Genomic DNA, 17,053 nt, shown 5'->3' on the forward strand with positions numbered 1-17,053 from the left:
AGCAGTAACTCTTACGTAATTGCAGGCTCTTTTTTTTTTTTTTAAAACAATCTGAGTTTCAGTTAGTCAAGGGATTCTATTGTGTGAACCAAATAGAGTCTTAGAATTGGATCAGAATTGTGATTTGTCACACTGACACAAATTAAGCTTCTATTTATAAATCTAGAGCTTGTTTTGATGCAGGCCAGGTTGGAGCTTGGGAACTACCTTAGGGACCCTATGATCTATTAGTCATTACTAGATTCCTGTGGATCAGACAACCATAGTGCCTGTGACTGTACTCATGCCACCGTCGCTTGGATTCTTCTGCCACCACGGCAGCATCTTGCATGATTATGCTTAGCTTATAGAGTGCAGCGAATGAGATGCTTTTTAAGCTTTCGTGTTTCTCTCATCAAAGTATTTCTCAGTGTTTTGGTGAAGAGGGTGTCATAGGGCATAATCAACTTGCTCAGACACTGTTTATCTCTGCAGTGGTTCATCTTGATGGTCAACCTCATTGGACTGGAAGACATTCCCATGACTCAGAGATCAGAGAAACACTCCTGAGTGTATGAAGGGCATTTTTAGATGGTGAAAGATATGGTCTGAATGAGGTTGACACCATCTAGTAGGTAACCGAGAGAGTACCTCTGACGAAGGTGTCTTTCCTTAGTCCCTTGCTCTTTGTCGTCCCACTCCCTCTGCTTCCTGGCCACCACAAGGTAAGAAACTTGGTCCCGACATGCCGTTCTACCATAACAGTGAAGTTAGCCGTCGAGTGAATCCTCTTAAAGTGTGAGTCAAAAATCTTCTTTCCACCTTTCAAATAATTTCCCTTAGTGTTTGTCATAGTGATGACAATTCTAGTGGAATCCCTCCATCTTTGAGTCTTCTTTCTATGTTGTGAGAAGAAATTGTATCACCACCAAATGTATTTACAATAGCACCCTACTGAGTCCAGGTTTTATTGCTCTTCTAGAACTGGTCTCAGCTTCTTAAGTGAACTTATCCATGCTAGAATCTTTGGGGAATATCTCTAAATTCACTTTCATTTAAAGTTGTATTACTTCCCCCTTGAGCCACGATTTTTCTCAAATATTTCCCCTAGTTTCATTGACTTAATTTAGTGAACACTTTCACTCTTTTAGTGTGTTCCTGTTTTTCAGATTCTCTACAGCTACGCCCTGTAGCATGTTGAGTCCTCACTCTGATTTTGTACCTAGAACCTTGTAAGAATTATGCATAGAGGGAGGGACCACTCTTGTGGAGGTAACTGCCTTAGAATTGTATTGTTTATTGCAAAGGACAGGGTCTGTTCATCAGACAGGCAAGGGGAGACTGCTGCTGTTCACCAAAGACCAGATTTGGAAGACTAGGGGTATCTTAGTCAATATTCTATTGCTGTGAGGAGACACTCTGACCAAAGCAACTCTTATAAAAAAAAAGAAAGCACTTAGTTGGGGTCTATAAGCTTCAGAGGTTTAGTCCATTATCAGCATGGTGGAAATCATGATGGCAGACATGGTGGCATGCACACAGACGTGGTGCTGGAGAGGTAGTTGAGAGTTCCACATCTGGAGCCACAGGAGGGACACGGGGACTGGTTTGGGCCTTTGAAACTTCAGAGCTCACCCCCAGTGACACACTTTCTCCATCGAGGCCATACTTACCCCAACAAGGCCACTCCTATTCCAGCAAAGCCACACCTCCTAATAGTGTCCTCCCTAATGACCAAATATTCAAGTATACGAGCTATGGGGGCCATTCTTTTTTTAAACATACTTGCTTATTGATTCTTAGGGAATTTCACATCTTGCACCCCAATCCCACTTATTTCCCAGTCCCTCTATATTCCCCCTTTTACCCTTATAGGAAATCTAAAAAAAAAGTAAAAATAAGAAAGAAAAAATACAAATAAGAATATTAACAAACAAACAAACAAACAACAAAAACACTTTGCTCCTTTGTCTTTCCCACTTCTCCAACACCTCTTCATTTGTCTAAATGGGAGCTGCTGTATGTCATGCAGTAGACCCTTTTGTCCAAGCAGCTTTACTTGCAAATGTTCATTGTGTGATGTGCTGTTCAGGTTCAAGATCTCTGGCTTCTGGTACACCATCAGTTCTGAACTCCTACCAAAACTCCTGTTGGATATCCTGCAGTTGCCTTGAGTCACAAAGATCCTGTGGCTGTGGTTCTTCGGGACCAGTCCCTTCACATTCTCCAGCACGTCATAGATGGGGTAGATGTTGCAGAGTTCAAAGTCAAAGCCCTGGGTGTGTGCCTGGGTGGTAGCTGAGGTGGTCAGTCTGGGCCACTGGGACCACCCCCCCGCAAGCAAGAGGTGGTGCCAGCTTTCCCATGCCAGGGTCATTGGTTATCCCAAGGCCAGCAAGGGGCAGAGTCAGCTCTCTGGGTTGGGGGAGGAGGATGTAAGGGGAGGGGACAGCACAGCATGATCTTTGTACTTCAACACATGGTTTGCATGGGCCCCTGTGGTAGCATGGGCAACAGACATCAACACCAACCCCAGCTGTGGCAGGACCATGGACCCTGATGGCCACATCAGCAGTGAGTGGGGGCCATGGGGGCCATTCTTACTCAAGCCACCACAAGGGGTTCTTGCAATTATTCAGATCCTCTCAAATGCCACAGTTCTTATTCTTAATTATTTGCTGGGTCCTAGAAACCCGACTGAGCAGTGAAGATTAAGACAGACAGAAGTAACATAAAACAGTGCTTGGCCGAGCTGTGCACTCAGGTGGAGATGCACCAGCAGACCAGGTACTCAGCAAATTTATTATATACAACATGAAGGAAGGGGTGGGTGAGCTAATCTCAGTGGGGAGTCTCTGCAGAGGAGCAGTCTCAGGGGGGTGGGTATTGCAGTCATTGGGGACTAGGAAGCTGTGCTCTGTACTTTTTGCACATCCTGTTTTTAGCTGAAGGCCAACAGCTCATCAGCATCCATACTTGGACCCGGGGAAGGTCTTGTCATTCTCCTGAGTCTGAGGCATTAACATCCTTGACATGGGTTCCTGGAGTGGTATACTCACTTCCCTTAATTCTCAACATTCTGTTTCTTCCTGCTCCATTCTCAAACTGGTATTCAAGAGATATTGAAGAGATCTGATCAGGTTATTCATTCAACCTATGCTGAATTTTGAGCAAACCACACGGTTAGACTGAGGATCTTATATAAGCATATTCTTTTAGAATAATCACAAAAAATCTCTTTGATGTTCCTGACTATCACTTGAAAAGGAAAAAGTTTTAATTGACCTTGTGTGAATTTTATTGTTTATTTATTTGGTTTTGCTTTATATAGGGTTTTTCCATGTAACTCAGGCTGCTCAGAACTCATGGTCTTCCTGCCTTAGCCTCATGAATGCTAGGGTACCAGCCACCTTGCCCAGGTCTTAGCATGTTAGTTCTTAAGCTAGCCACTGCAGTTATTGGTCCATTGTTTTAGTTATGTATCACAATGTAAAAAATGCAGTGACTTAAAACAGTAACAATTACCATCACACAAATGTATATTGACAAGATTTATTGGCCATCACTGAGACTACAATTATCTAAGGATAGCAGGGCCTAGGCTATTCAAGATAGATGAAAAAATGGCTGGTAGTTACTCTGGGTATTGTTTAAATATTCAAGTGTGACTGTCAGCTAAGGACACTATGATTATCTTGGTGGCCAACTTGACTAAACTGGAGTCAACTAAAACCCAAGTAGCTGAGAATGCCTGCAAACAATTTTCTTAATTGGATTATTTGAGGTAGGAAGACCCACCCTCAATCTGGGCCACATGTTCTGGTGGCAGCTCACATAAAAGACATGGAATAAGGAATCTTCTGCTTGTCTTCATGCCCTTCCTATTGTGGGCAAGTTTACCTATCCTCTTAATGAGACATTTCTTAAGTGGTATTACGAACTATTTCTTCAGGATTTCAATACAGACTAAAGACCAGTGGGTCTCTAGGAATCCTTCAGAACTCCAGCACCAGATTTGGACTGCTGAGACACCCAGTCCTGGGGACTGAAAAACTATCAGATTGTGACTTCCTTTCCCTCCCTCAGGAAACAACCATTGTTGGACCATCTAGACAAAAAACTGTAAGTCACTCTAATAGATTCCCTTTGTGTGTGTGTGTGTGTGTGTGTGTAAATATAAAAAAATTCATTCTATTAGATATGTTCCTTTAGAGAACCCAGAGTAATACTAATATCTTGATTGACCTCCTGAATGTAGTTTCTTGGGTTTCCTCACACCATGGTGCCCACCTACCAAAAGAAAGCATTCCAAGAGGCAAAGTTGGACACTCTAGGTCCCAATCTTAGGTTCCAATTTCTGAAGTTATATAGGATTAGTTGTACTACATTTCTATTCCTTGAGTAAGAACAGAAGAAAAACCCAGGTTCAGTTTTGCATGTGTGGGTGTGGGGGAGTAGATGGATGAGTGGCAAGTAATGTGGGACCACCTTTAATCCACCATGCCTAACCGTTTCACATCTTTTAATTTTTTATCCTTCCTGATGCTCAAAGAGATGCAGCCAGTTTATCTTCAAAAACCATCTAAGGATTCTAGCTCCTCATATTCAGTGGTCTCCTCTGACTTCAAACTCACAAATCCCACAGTCTCATTTTCTTGAAGATTGATTCTCTTCAAATAACTACTGAATTATGTTGACATTTTGATTTGGACAATGCAGATTAATTAGTTGGATCAGGAAAAAAGATGAGTTACTATGGGGAATTAAGTCACTTGCAAAAATGTCTATATAGGGCACAGAAAGAAGCTGGAGGAGAGGGACAAATGGGGGATGAGGTCATGTGCAGAGTGAAAACGGCCAGTAGGAACTGAAGAGCTGTCTAGCACTTGATACCAGGAAGGTAGGCATGAACACTAGAACCAGATTCACCCCCTTGGCAGAGAACTGAACCCCTCTGCTTATGCATTTACAAGAGAAATTTACAACCAAGGCTGCATGAACCTCACTTCTGATTTCCTATGAACTACAATAGAACTCCATTTTGTACCCCTTAAGAAACGGCTCCCAGTGTCAAGTTATAGATATTTTAGACCAGATTCTTCATTGCTGGGGGTGGGGAGGCTCCTGTGTGTTGCATTATATCGAGATGATCCATTATCTGCACTTTAAGATGTCAATATCGGCCCTGCTGCAGGTTGTGACAACCAGAAGTGTTACTAGTCAGTCATTGCAAAGTATCTGTTTGGAGGCATATAAGTCTTCCATTTGCTAAGTACTCTTCTAAGGGAAAGAGGGGCATAATGGGATGGAATAGGAACAAGACTAAGCTGCCACACTCAACAAAATAATCAGTGTTAACGTAAGAGAAAAAGAAGTTCCTTGACATCCGAATTATCATTGACATAAATACAAACACCATTTAGATGTATTAATTTCTGTAACCAATGTGGAATGAAACAGCATAACAAGACAGTCAGATAGAGGGGGTGCAGGGCCATTGTTTCCAGTGACATTGACAATTTTACAATAAGAGATCTTTAAACATGGTTTCTGCCTATAAACTTTCACAGAGTCTCTCTGCTTAGTTCTGACAACCTGGCAGGGGTAGGTTTTATTGCGTATGTGAATACATGATGCCATTAATCTGTCAGCATTTCTTTCCATAACTACTTTAAAACCCTTCCTGTGAGTGCTTAAGTGCAGTACTGATACTGGTATCAATAATTCCTTACATCTTTTGCTCCTCAAGTCCAGGTTCCACGGGGATCATTTTTTTAAAGTGTCAGTAGGAGACTGGTTTGGAAGAAGGAAAGGCACTGAGCATCATTGAGAGCCAAGGTTTTATTCTGTGTTTGAAGGACCTCAGTCCCATAGGAAAGCATGCTTGATACAGCGTTGAGCCCAACCATTCACACTCAAGGCTGCTGAGACTGAACAAGGTAGCATGAACAGAAGCCAGTTACCATTTCACTTCTACTTCCCCCAACTGCTGCCAGTGGGGTTCAGAGGAGAGGTGAACCCACATTCTCAGTTAAGGGAAGAAGACTGAATAAGGCGACGTGAAGCAGAGTTAGTCAGCCCTTGAGTTTTTGATCCTTTCTGTTGAGTCTCTACTACCAGTTCACATCAACAAGATGGATGGGCGACACACAGAGGAACTAGCTGGTAGATCAGTCTTCATGGCTCCCCAGAGAGGGCAAGCTGGTAGATAAGCATTTAGCCTTACTCAGCTATTACAAAGTAATGTGAGCTCTCTGCCTCTACCCTCTTCTTGACCTCATAAGGATCCGAGTTTATACTTGAACTTACAGACTGAGTTGCAGCCTACCTTTTCTAGAAAGATCAAGCTCTGGGCAGACTGAAATTCTGCTGTGCCCATCTGTAATGAGGTAGTAGAAGTCACTGCTCCAACCTATCTGGGATGATGTCAGAGATATCTAAGAGGAAGTCAAACAGATACACTCAACCAGCTCTTGCCCTATACCACAACAAAGGGGTGCCCGACTTTTAAAAAGATAATAAAATATGGGCTAGTAGGATGGCTCAGAGGGTAACCCTGACCACCTGAGTTTAATCCTCAGGACCTACGTAGTGGGGAGAGAGAACTGAGCTCTAAAAGTTGTCCTCCGACCTCCACATGCACAATGTAGCATGTATCTCCAATTTAAAAAAAGATGATAAAATAGGTTCCTGAGCCTCATAGCATCATATAAAAATGTCCGCAATACAAGAAATGAATCACTCACCATGATATGGAAATTTAGAGGTTGAGTTAAAAAAACTATCAATGGATGGCAGTACCACAATGAGTGGAATGTTGGTTTTAGAGCAGACATCTTAGAAATGTTTTAGCATATAATTATGACTTTCCATGAAACAAAGGAAAAAGTAATAGAGCTCATTAAAATGAGGTTATAAAAGAATAAAATGGAAATTATAGAATCAGAATATAATAACTGATATTATATAAACCCTCTTTAGGTTTAATATTAGAGTAGATAGGATGACATATACTTGAGGATTCATTGATCAGTTTAAGCAATGGAGTCTATGCAGACTTAAAAAAACGATAACCTGTGTAATAATAACAAAACAGCAGACACTCGAATCCTTGGTGTACCAGAAGGGAAGGTGGGACTGAAGGAGCTTTTGAAAAAAAAATGTTTGAAAACCTTCCACATTTGGTAAAAATTGAAAGTCAAAATATTCCAGAAGCTAAACTAATTATAAACAGGATGACTACTGCATTGGTGGTATAGTGTCGAGCATGGCTGCCTTCTAAATGGAATAAAAACAAAGAAGTCCACAGAAAGGCACATCAGCGTTAATGTTTGAAAACTGATAGATGAGGAAAACCTTGGAAGCAGCCACAGAGATGCAAGGTGTTCTTCAGAGGGTTGGCCAATTTGAAAAACAGTGGATTTCCCTTTGAGCCGGTGGAGGCCGGCGTGATGACACCTGTCTCACATACAGAAATAAAAGAAACATCACCTATAAATTCCATATGCAGCAAGCTACATGGCCTGGGGGCCAGGAGCTATGTACAGGACATACTGCTCACAGGAGGAGGGCAGCTACTGGATGATGAGATGTTTCCTTGTAGAATGTAAGGGGTAGAACCATTAAAACAGCTTGATTTTTTATTTCTTTTCTTATTATGACTGTTGTGCTATATTTTTTTAGAATGAATTTTGGATGCCTTCCATCACTGACAAATTTCACATCATTTAACAATGCATGCTCTACTTGTCAGCATGGTACATGGCCTTCTCTGTCCCTACTGGGGTATAGATTCGAATCTAGGCTCAATAAGCAGGAGATGGGAATGACAGGATTGAACTTTTCTTTGGGGCACCAGAGAAGGCATCTTGGGAGGTATGTGTGGTGACATATTGTGTACTCCAATAAAGTTTACCTGGGGATCAGAGGACAGAACCAGCCACTAAATTAGACATAGATGTCAGGCAGTGGTGGCATATACCTTTAATTCTGTCACTCAGGAGGCAGAGATCTGTCTGGATCTCTGTGAGTTCAAGGTCACATTGGGCTACATGAGAGAAACAGAACCAGGCAGTGGTGACACATGCCTTTAATACCAGGAAGTAATACGGCAGGACACAGAAAGGTTTATAAGGCATGAGGAAACAGGAACTCATTCTCTTTAGACTGAGGATTTCGTAGAGGTAAATACTTGTGGCTGGCTGGCCTCGTCCTCTGATTCCTAGGTAAGCTTTATTGGAATACACAATATATCACCACAGGTATGAAGTCCTTACGCTTTCTTTGGGATTGCAACAGGAAGTCTAGATTCTCTGAAAGATTGACTTGAATTGAGTTGGGTTAAATTTTCATAATCAGGATACCAAAGCCATATCAAGAGTAAACTTTCACCATTCAATGTGAATAGATATTTGTTTACTGAACACACACACACACGCACACGCACACGCACACGCACACACACACACACACACATCAGAGAGAGAGAAAAAGAAAGACAGACAGACAGATAGACTGTTAGACAGACAGGCACAGAGATTGTTTCTTCTGAGCTCCACAATTCAAGAAAACTAACTGTGGGGCCCGGGAGGAGCCAGGGCCTCTGAAGACAGGTGAGGACAAAGGACAGAAGCCTTAACAGGTAGGGGCAGCAGGTGACTCTGCTACTGAACGTAAGTAGAAGGGTTCAGTCAGGTGCCTGCATTCCATTCTGAGTACCATCCACATGTTTCGTGATCTCTGTCTCTTTTAATGTTTCTTGCATTCCTTAAGCACATCAGCCACACATGATCCCTCCTATTCCACAGATGGGAAAAATCACTGCATAATTTTACAGGACATAGCTAACCAGCCTAGAGAACTTGACTTGGTCACATGGCCTCTAGGTTTCCCAATTTCAAATGAGCATAAGTCACAGAAGTCTCTGCAGAGGTGACTCTGTTATTGTGATGAGGAATATACCTTAAAAAGTGCTCTTAGTGCTGAGAAGACAGTTCATGGATAAGAGTGTTTCCTGCCAAGCCTCACCACTACCCAAATTCCATCCCTGGAAGAAAAAAAAGACTCCTGTGACGTCCCCTGACCTCTGCATGTAGGACTGTGTTTCTCCTGACCGTCCCTAGACCTCGACTGTGGATTTAAATCTCCCTGAAACTTAATCTGCTCCCCAATCTTGGTCCCTGTCCAGCAGAAGGACTCCAAATAGACTTTGTCACTCATGAAGGTAGTTCTGTCATGACTAAATGGATCTTGCAAAGAATCCCAGGGAAGAGATCCTTTTCACTTGGGAAAACACAGCTTGAAAGCTCAGAGCTGTAAGATAACAGTGAGCTTTCCCCCCGGACTTCATCCAACCTGCCAGGCAAACTGGAAGTAATTATTTTATGTGGGATGCTTATTGCCATTACTGTGGCAGGGACTTGATCTCACCATTTAGCAGAACCATCTGTTCCTTCCTTGGCAGGCACTCTGATCGCATCTCACCTGGTGCCTTGGCATCCTTGGCCTTGAAGCAGAGCATGTCCAAAGCTAAGATGTATGGTATAGGGAGAGGAGAAGACATGTCTTCCACCCCCAGCATAGTTGGGCAGATAGGGATAAGTACAAAATGATAAATTATACTGAGGCATATTAGTATTAAATACACCATTGTCCAGCACAGGGACTGGTCTTATTACTTGCTATCTCTGTGATCTTGAACACATTATATAGTCTCCCAATGTCTCAATTTTCTCCATTAAAAATGAGCACAATGGCACTTACCTCACTGAGCCGTCAATGCAGATTGCCTCACTTAGATAGTACCAATAATGACGAATGGTTCAGAGGAGAGAGTAAACTGTGGGACTAAGAAAGACCTTTGTGGACTGGCAACATTGCTTCTTTTCTGCTCCATGCTCACCTCAGTCTGCAACTGTTGATTGGCTGCCAATGCTGAGAGCCTAGCCAGTCATGATTCTCTCTCAGAAAGTGCAGAAGAGAGGAAGCCATCATAGCTTAAGGGTAGCTTGGGTGACAGATGAAATCTTGGCTCTTCATTTGGTAAACAAAGAGGCATTGGTGGAAGCTTCTGATTAGGCAGATGAATTCCAAAAATTAGAGCCTTAGGCAAGACCAGATCCCTTCCTTCAACCTGGAGTCTGCTTCCTAGAAAACACTTCTTTGTAATGACAGAAAGTCAACTCTAAGTAGCTGCTACATGAAATTTGTATTCAGGGTTTAGTGGCATCAATCGTCTGTACAGTTTCTAGTGTGTTATCAACATTTTTCTCTTTGTAGGTGATGAAAAACATTATCTTGATGTTTCTCAAAGGAGCACAAGAACAAAGTGATAGTAATTTGTCAAGGCACATTCTTGTTCAAAAAGGGTGAGCCAGAACCCAAACCGTGCTAGCAAGCATTCTCCTTTTGGCCAAAGTGGTCTCTGTCTTTTACCTATGATGTTTGTAGTAACTGTGTCTCATCCCATTGATGGGAGCTTGGCCTTATGGTTTAGTGTGATTGACTAATTTGCACAAAGGGGACGAGGAAAGTTCAGGAATTATGAATCCTTGTTGGGCTAACTACCATAGACAGAAGAAAAGCATTCCTCACACAAGGGAATGTCAACTGTCCATGTAAGTTTTCAGATTAGACAATTACCTCTTATTTTCTCATAGAGTGGTTGCCAACATTGTTTGTTTGTGTCAGGAACCACTTGATGTTTGGTACCACATGCAGCAGAGAATGATGAACACGTGGAACCCATCACATAAGTCTCCATGGAAATGGTCATGCATTTACAAATACCCTCAGGGTATATTAACTGGCTCAGCCTGTGAGGGCACTTGCCGCCAAGCCTGACAATGTGAGTTCAACCCCTGGGGTCCATATAGTGGAAAGAGAACCAGCTCCTATGTGTGTGCCACAGCATAAGCACACCCACATACATGCTCACAAAAGAAATGTAACTTAGAAAAATATGAAGTACCTTATACATCTATAAGCAGCAGATCAACGACAAATGGCATGCCACTATCTTTCTGGAGCTCAAATTCATGGGCAGAAGAAGAGTTGAGTTGCGCTGGTTTTCCTGTTTTTGGTAGCCTGGATGTTGGGGCTTGTCTTGGTTTTGCCATTTCTCTACCTATGTTGTAGAAGAACAGCGGAAGGAGTAGAAGGTAGGAGGCATGTCATTTCCCTCTCTGTGACTGAACAGCTGAGCAAAACAACTTGCAAAGAGAATGCTTCTTTAGGCTCAGGTTTTCCGAGCTTTATTGTTTGGCTCCATCGCTCTCAGCCCGAGACAAGGCTGAACATCATGGTGGAGACCATGGTGGGGCAGAGCTGCTTTCCCTGTGACTGGAGAACAAGACCATGAGAAATGGGCAAAGGGTAAAATACACCCTCAAATGCTCAACGCTGGTGACGTGTTTCTCCTAACAGAGCCTGTACTCCTAGGAGGATCACAGCAAGAACCAAGCCTTCACCACAGGAGCCTTCAAGGATCGTCGCAGAATGTATCAGTAAGGTAGCACTGGGTAAATGATTAATCAGAAAACAGAATAAATAGTATTTTTAGTAATAGCTCTTGAGAATATTTTGCTTTTAAAATGTCCTTAAAAAGGGGATGCTGTTTCTTCTGAAGTCTTGGCATATTTGTCTTGAACAATTTCTTTCTGTGTGTGTGTGTGTGTGTGTGTGTGTGTGTGTGTGTGTGCATGTATATACATGCAAACACAGTTTGATGAGTTTTCACACATGCATAGGTTCTTATGATAATCACTCGTGTCTGGATTCCATGTATACAACATCTTCTGCTTACTCCGCCCCCATCTCCACCCCCATCCCCATCAAGCCTCTTCCCCATCCACTCTCCTCACTCACAGTTCTTTTTGCAGACCCACAAGTGTTTGTTTTATTTCATTACCTCTTTAACCAGGGCCATCTGTGAGACCACTGGGGTGGAACTACCCACTGGAGCCCGATGAGGTTATCAGTGGATACAAAGCCAAAGGCAACGGTTCTCCCTCTCCCTGAACCTATCAGTAGCAACTACTTCAGTCTCGAGGGATAAAACTCCCTGAGCACATCTTCAGTCATTTACGCCTGATAGTTCATGGGTCCCTCTTGTAGACTAAAGCAAGCACTTATAGCTGAGGGGAGTTTGTAGTTGTGGTGGCTTCACCTTGCCCAGGAGATGACATTTCATTATAGCCTTTTCTCTGTCTTCCAGCTTGTACATTCTTTCTGCCCCCTCTTCCACAATGTTCCCTGAGCCTTAAAGGGGACATTCAGCGATGAGAACCCATCTATCACTTATTATTAGAACTCTGTGCATCCACAGGTCTCTGATTCATTAGAAAGAGAATCTTTTCTGCTTAAAGCTGAAAGGAGAAATATTTAGAAGGCAGCTTGATACCACATCAGATTTCTAAACAACAGTGTTCAGACTCCCCTAATGTCTATAATCTCCTTGGTCAAGTGTTTTAAATTGGTTTTGTGACTGAGAGGCATAATTGTAGGAGTAGATTTTTGTAGAAAAAAAAATGGTACCTGGTGACTGTCCCATGTGAGGATCAATATGTAGTCTTCACTCATAGCTTGAAGCTTGGGTTTGCTTGGACTGGATGACTTCTATGCTTAGCTCCTCTTGGCTCCTAGGATGTGTCAGGATCTTGTCACAGATGACAGAAAGTTGGATATCAGAAAGTAGGAATACAGTTAATAACATATCCCCTGTCTAATATTTTCCCATTCCAATGTGCACTTTGTTGGTTTAGGCAAATCATGTTTGTCTTGAAACCAACATGGAAAACTAAAGACAAGCTCTGTGAGTGGGAGGAGAGAAGGAAATGACCCACAAGAGAACCACAGATGGGAGGGGAGGCCCTATGATCAGTATTTCCTGGGTATAATCAGTGCTGAAATTGCCTTCCATGCATCCTTTCTTTGGTTTGGGTTCCTGGGGTTATAAGGCTCTGTGTATATGCATGTATGTGTTTCTCACCTATCCCTCTGTATGTGTGTAACAGTCTCAGTAAACAAATTTTGCTCTGTGTGATAATCAATTTGACTTAAAAAATTTTAGCTGTGGACATTCTGTCTTTTGGATTTAAATAAAATTCGGTGGAAAAAAACTCCCACCCCACATACAGATGGGAGGGGATCTGTCCATGTGGGTAGGGGAGGAGGCAGAGGAAGAGGAGGCAGACTGTGAAACTTCTCTGGGGTAGGGTATTGTGGGCTTCCCTATACCCACATATCACATCTGACCCTGCTTTCTTTCTGTTTCTGGGTCATGAGTGTGCTCTGTGACCTTGCCCATTGAAAACCCTGCTCCCCAGGCATGTGCTACTAAGATCTTGTTCAAGTCTGAGTGGCAAGAGGTGCTAGGACTTTGAATTGTCAACCAATTTAAATGTGCATAGTAGCTGTAAAACCTCAAACTACACAATGGCCATTGTTGGTCCTCTGCCATTGCCTCCCCCATGCCCTTGTCCCTTCACCATAGCCCTGTCCAGTTTTGCATCGCTCCTACCTCCTGTGCAAAGATGTTGAACCCTCTTCTGATTTCCGCCTTGTCATACAGACCTTCTTCCACGGTCAACAGTCTAGAGTCGTAAGCTGCTTGCTAACACAGTCCACTCCAGGAAAACCCCTTCCAGCCGCTACGTGGAGAGTTCACTCCTTTTCTGCCATCTGTTTTTACACCTTAGTATTTCTTTTCCATTTTATAATTTCATTTCTACTCCTCTGTCTAAATGCAACAGTTCCTCATAGAGTGCTTTGCGGAGGAACCGGCTTTGCAGGGAACTTTTCCCTTATCTACTGGGAAGAGATTCTCCCTCTCCCCCACCCAACTCAGCCATTCTAAGGTACCAACTTGGCACTGGCTCTGAGTAGTCCTTTTTAATGTTGGGCAATAGTTCCCTTTTCTTTCTCACTCCCCCTGCACCCAGGAAGAGCATTGGCAAAAGAAAGAAGACAAAAAACCTGACCGGGCTCTAGCCTTTCTCTTTCCCATCTCCCAGGTCTCAGGTTACTTAAGCTGTGTGCTGGCTGAACTTGCTGTGTTGAGCTATTTGAGTGGACAACTTCCCTTTTTTCTCTTGCCATGAGAAAGCTTTTGGGAGCTCGGGCATGCTCCTTTTCTGGCACAGAGGAAGGACAATGCCTATGCGTGGGTCACATGGAGAGGTACAGGGTTACAGGAGGCTTCTGGCACCACTCTCCTAAGAGTGACTCCGGCACCTTGATCTAGGAAGCCCTCCCTCAGGCAGGAAGTTGTTCATCTTGTGTGCGGTCTCCGTTTGCCGGGACACGCACAGAGGAAAAGCAGGGCGGGGGAGGGGGGGAGGAGGGGCGGCAGAGGAGTGAGGTGCCTGTCTGGTACAAACATCTTGGGGGTGCCTGCGGCTAGGTGGACTTCCCTTCCTGTGACACACAGGAAGAATGGTTTTCCTTCAAACGTCCATCTACCTTTTGACTCTCTAATCTGAAAACTATAAATGCAAACATTGTGCATTATTTTTACATGCCATATAATCCCCAGCCCTCAAAGAGGAAGAGTCAATAGAAGAAACAAAATGGTGTTGGTATCTCTCATAATTTTCATTTAGTAATTATACTTTGAATTGTTGTTATTACTATCTCCTGAAGATTGAATTATAGTCTAGAATCTGTGATAAGTGTTTTTACATGTACTGTTAATGACCCATGCATCCCATTTGATCCGCCTCCTTAGTTTGTAAACAGGGACAGGAAGGCTGAATCATTTAATTCCAGCAGGTCTGAAGTGGACCCACAATTTCAAGCATGACACCCCCATACTCCATATATGAAATTGCATAGCATGTTTGTGCATGCCATAGACATATTAAGAAAGTGATCTTGACTCTTGTTGGGTTATGTACAGTTATTCTTTCTCCCTCTCTCTGTCTCTCTGTGTCTGTGCATGTGTGTGTGTGTGTGTGTGTGTGTGTGTGTGTGTGTGTGCGCGCGCGCGCGCACGCGCATGTATGTGTGTGTAGAGGGGCTGTGGTCAGTGTCAGATGACTTCTATAATCATTCTCCACCTTATTCTTTGAAACAAGGCTTCTCACTGATCCTGGAACTTAAACGTGTGACTGGAATGGCTGGTGAGCCAGCCCAAAGTGTTCTTCACTCTTCGCCTCCCTGGTGCTAGGATTACAGTGCACCCACCTTTTAACATGGTACTGAGGATCTGAGAGGAGGCCTCCATGCTTCTTTGGTAAACACTTGCAAATGAGCCATTGTGTGGCTCTTCAGGAGAAAATTCCTTTCTGTGCAAGGAAAAAAGCAATTTCTTTTTTTATTTTTATTTTTTATTTTATTTTTGTTTTTTGTTTTTCGAAACAGGGTTTCTCTGTGTAGTTTTGTGCCTTTCCTGGAACTCACTTGGTAGCCCAGGCTGGCCTCGAACTCACAGAGATCTGCCTGGCTCTGTCTCCCAAGGTGCTGGGATTAAAGGCGTGTGCCACCACCGACCGGTGACAATTTCTTTTCTGGATGTTCTGTGTGCCTTCCTCCACTCCCATCATGCTTTTCAGCTCGTGACACCATCATGCCAGGTAGGCTTGATGCACCCTGAGAGGTTTCTTTGAAAGAGAGTTGGGAACTTGAAGACTCCTTTTCGCATTCCTGTAACAGAGATCAATGGACAGACTCAAAGTTTGTATTTCTATGGTGATTGTTCAACACAGAGAACTTGCATTTCTTTCCTGTACCAATGGCAGCTGAGCAACTGCTATGGGCAGGCTCCTCGGAGGCTGCTGAACAATATAGCGTTGTCCAGCTTGGTCCTTGATTCCTGGACCTTATGTCTTAGGACAAAAATACCCATGAGCAGAAACAAACAAGCACACAGGTGTGATAGTTTCAGGTAGTGGCAAACCACTGCTCTTCACAGTGAAACCGGTCATGGGACAGAGAGGCTCTCCCACTGGGTTATATGGGAACCTGACAGAAAGGGTCAGCCAGGTGAGGTGTGGATGGGGCCCTGCAGAAAACACACATCAAAGAGATGAGCTTGATGTGTCTGAGAGGTAGAAGGTAGGCCAGAGCCACTGCAGAGCAGCCGGAGAGGAGGAGGATGGGGTGAGAGGAAGTTGGAATAAGGGCATGCTTGTTGTGGGAATTCGCTCCGCTGATGACCTTAGGGTATTTGGCCCAATAGAAGCGTGGTTTTCTCAGGGTACTGACTGCTTAAAACTGAGGAGAAGGCAGGCACGTGCTCACTCTCTCTTGTGGTAGTCAGAGACCTGACTGCTGGTTCCATTCATCTCCGGGGAAAACGGAAGGACTCTGAAACTGGATCTACCTTGTCCTGTATCTGTGAGTCCGTGTTCCCCATAGCACCCATTAATAAATTGATACATATTCATATGTACACCTTTTTGCTCTCTCATTTCACATGCTGGCTCAGACAGGCTCATCCGGCCAGGCTTGACATCACCCTATTTAATGTGTAAATGGTTGTGCCCATTGCTGTTCTGGAGTGTAGATTTTTGAGGGATAACCCCAGTCAAGAAGACTGTCAGGAGCTGTCTGGTCTGCTTTTGCTGTTTAGAAAAAAAAATTACTTGTGACTGGGAAATATATTTATTTGTTTTTAATTAATTTCCTTTTTTCCATAATTTCCTTCAGTACTGAAAAAATCAAACCTAAGGCCTCACACAAACTAGGTAAATTCTCTACTACTGAGCCATATTCCCAGTCACTTACAATATTAATGCATATTACTTATGAATTTCAGCGGTTTTCACTGCCCCTTCCTATACTTGACCATACTGTGTTTTAATTGTATCCATCCTCCCCAACACTATGTCTGTTCCCCCACCTCTCCTCCTCCCCTCCTACCTCTTCTTCCTTTGTGTAGAGTGGGCAGGTGTGGAACAATGCAGCTGCAGAGGCACCCGCCAATTCCCTGTCTGGGAGCATCCTCTACCTCCAAGATGCTGTCAATTGCTGCATCCTCACCTGGCAACAGGGGGAGAAGAAAACCAGAGTACCCTCTTCCACATCTTCTGTAAGGACCTCAACCTCATTTATGAGAAGGGAGTCCTCATGACAA

General features: G+C 43.4%; 1 long non-coding RNA gene across 1 annotated transcript; it reads right to left on the reverse strand.

The window, feature by feature from the left end:
* Positions 1-8,411: 8,411 nt before the first annotated feature.
* Positions 8,412-13,968, reverse strand: LOC143273139 (uncharacterized). Its single transcript, XR_013051052.1, has 3 exons — positions 13,499-13,968; positions 12,514-12,634; positions 8,412-11,319 (listed from the first exon to the last, which is right to left on the reverse strand). It is a non-coding gene; the product is annotated as an uncharacterized LOC143273139 (long non-coding RNA).
* Positions 13,969-17,053: the final 3,085 nt, after the last annotated feature.

This window comes from Peromyscus maniculatus, chromosome 5 (assembly GCF_049852395.1).
Source record: "Peromyscus maniculatus bairdii isolate BWxNUB_F1_BW_parent chromosome 5, HU_Pman_BW_mat_3.1, whole genome shotgun sequence".
Lineage (NCBI taxonomy): Eukaryota > Metazoa > Chordata > Mammalia > Rodentia > Cricetidae > Peromyscus > Peromyscus maniculatus.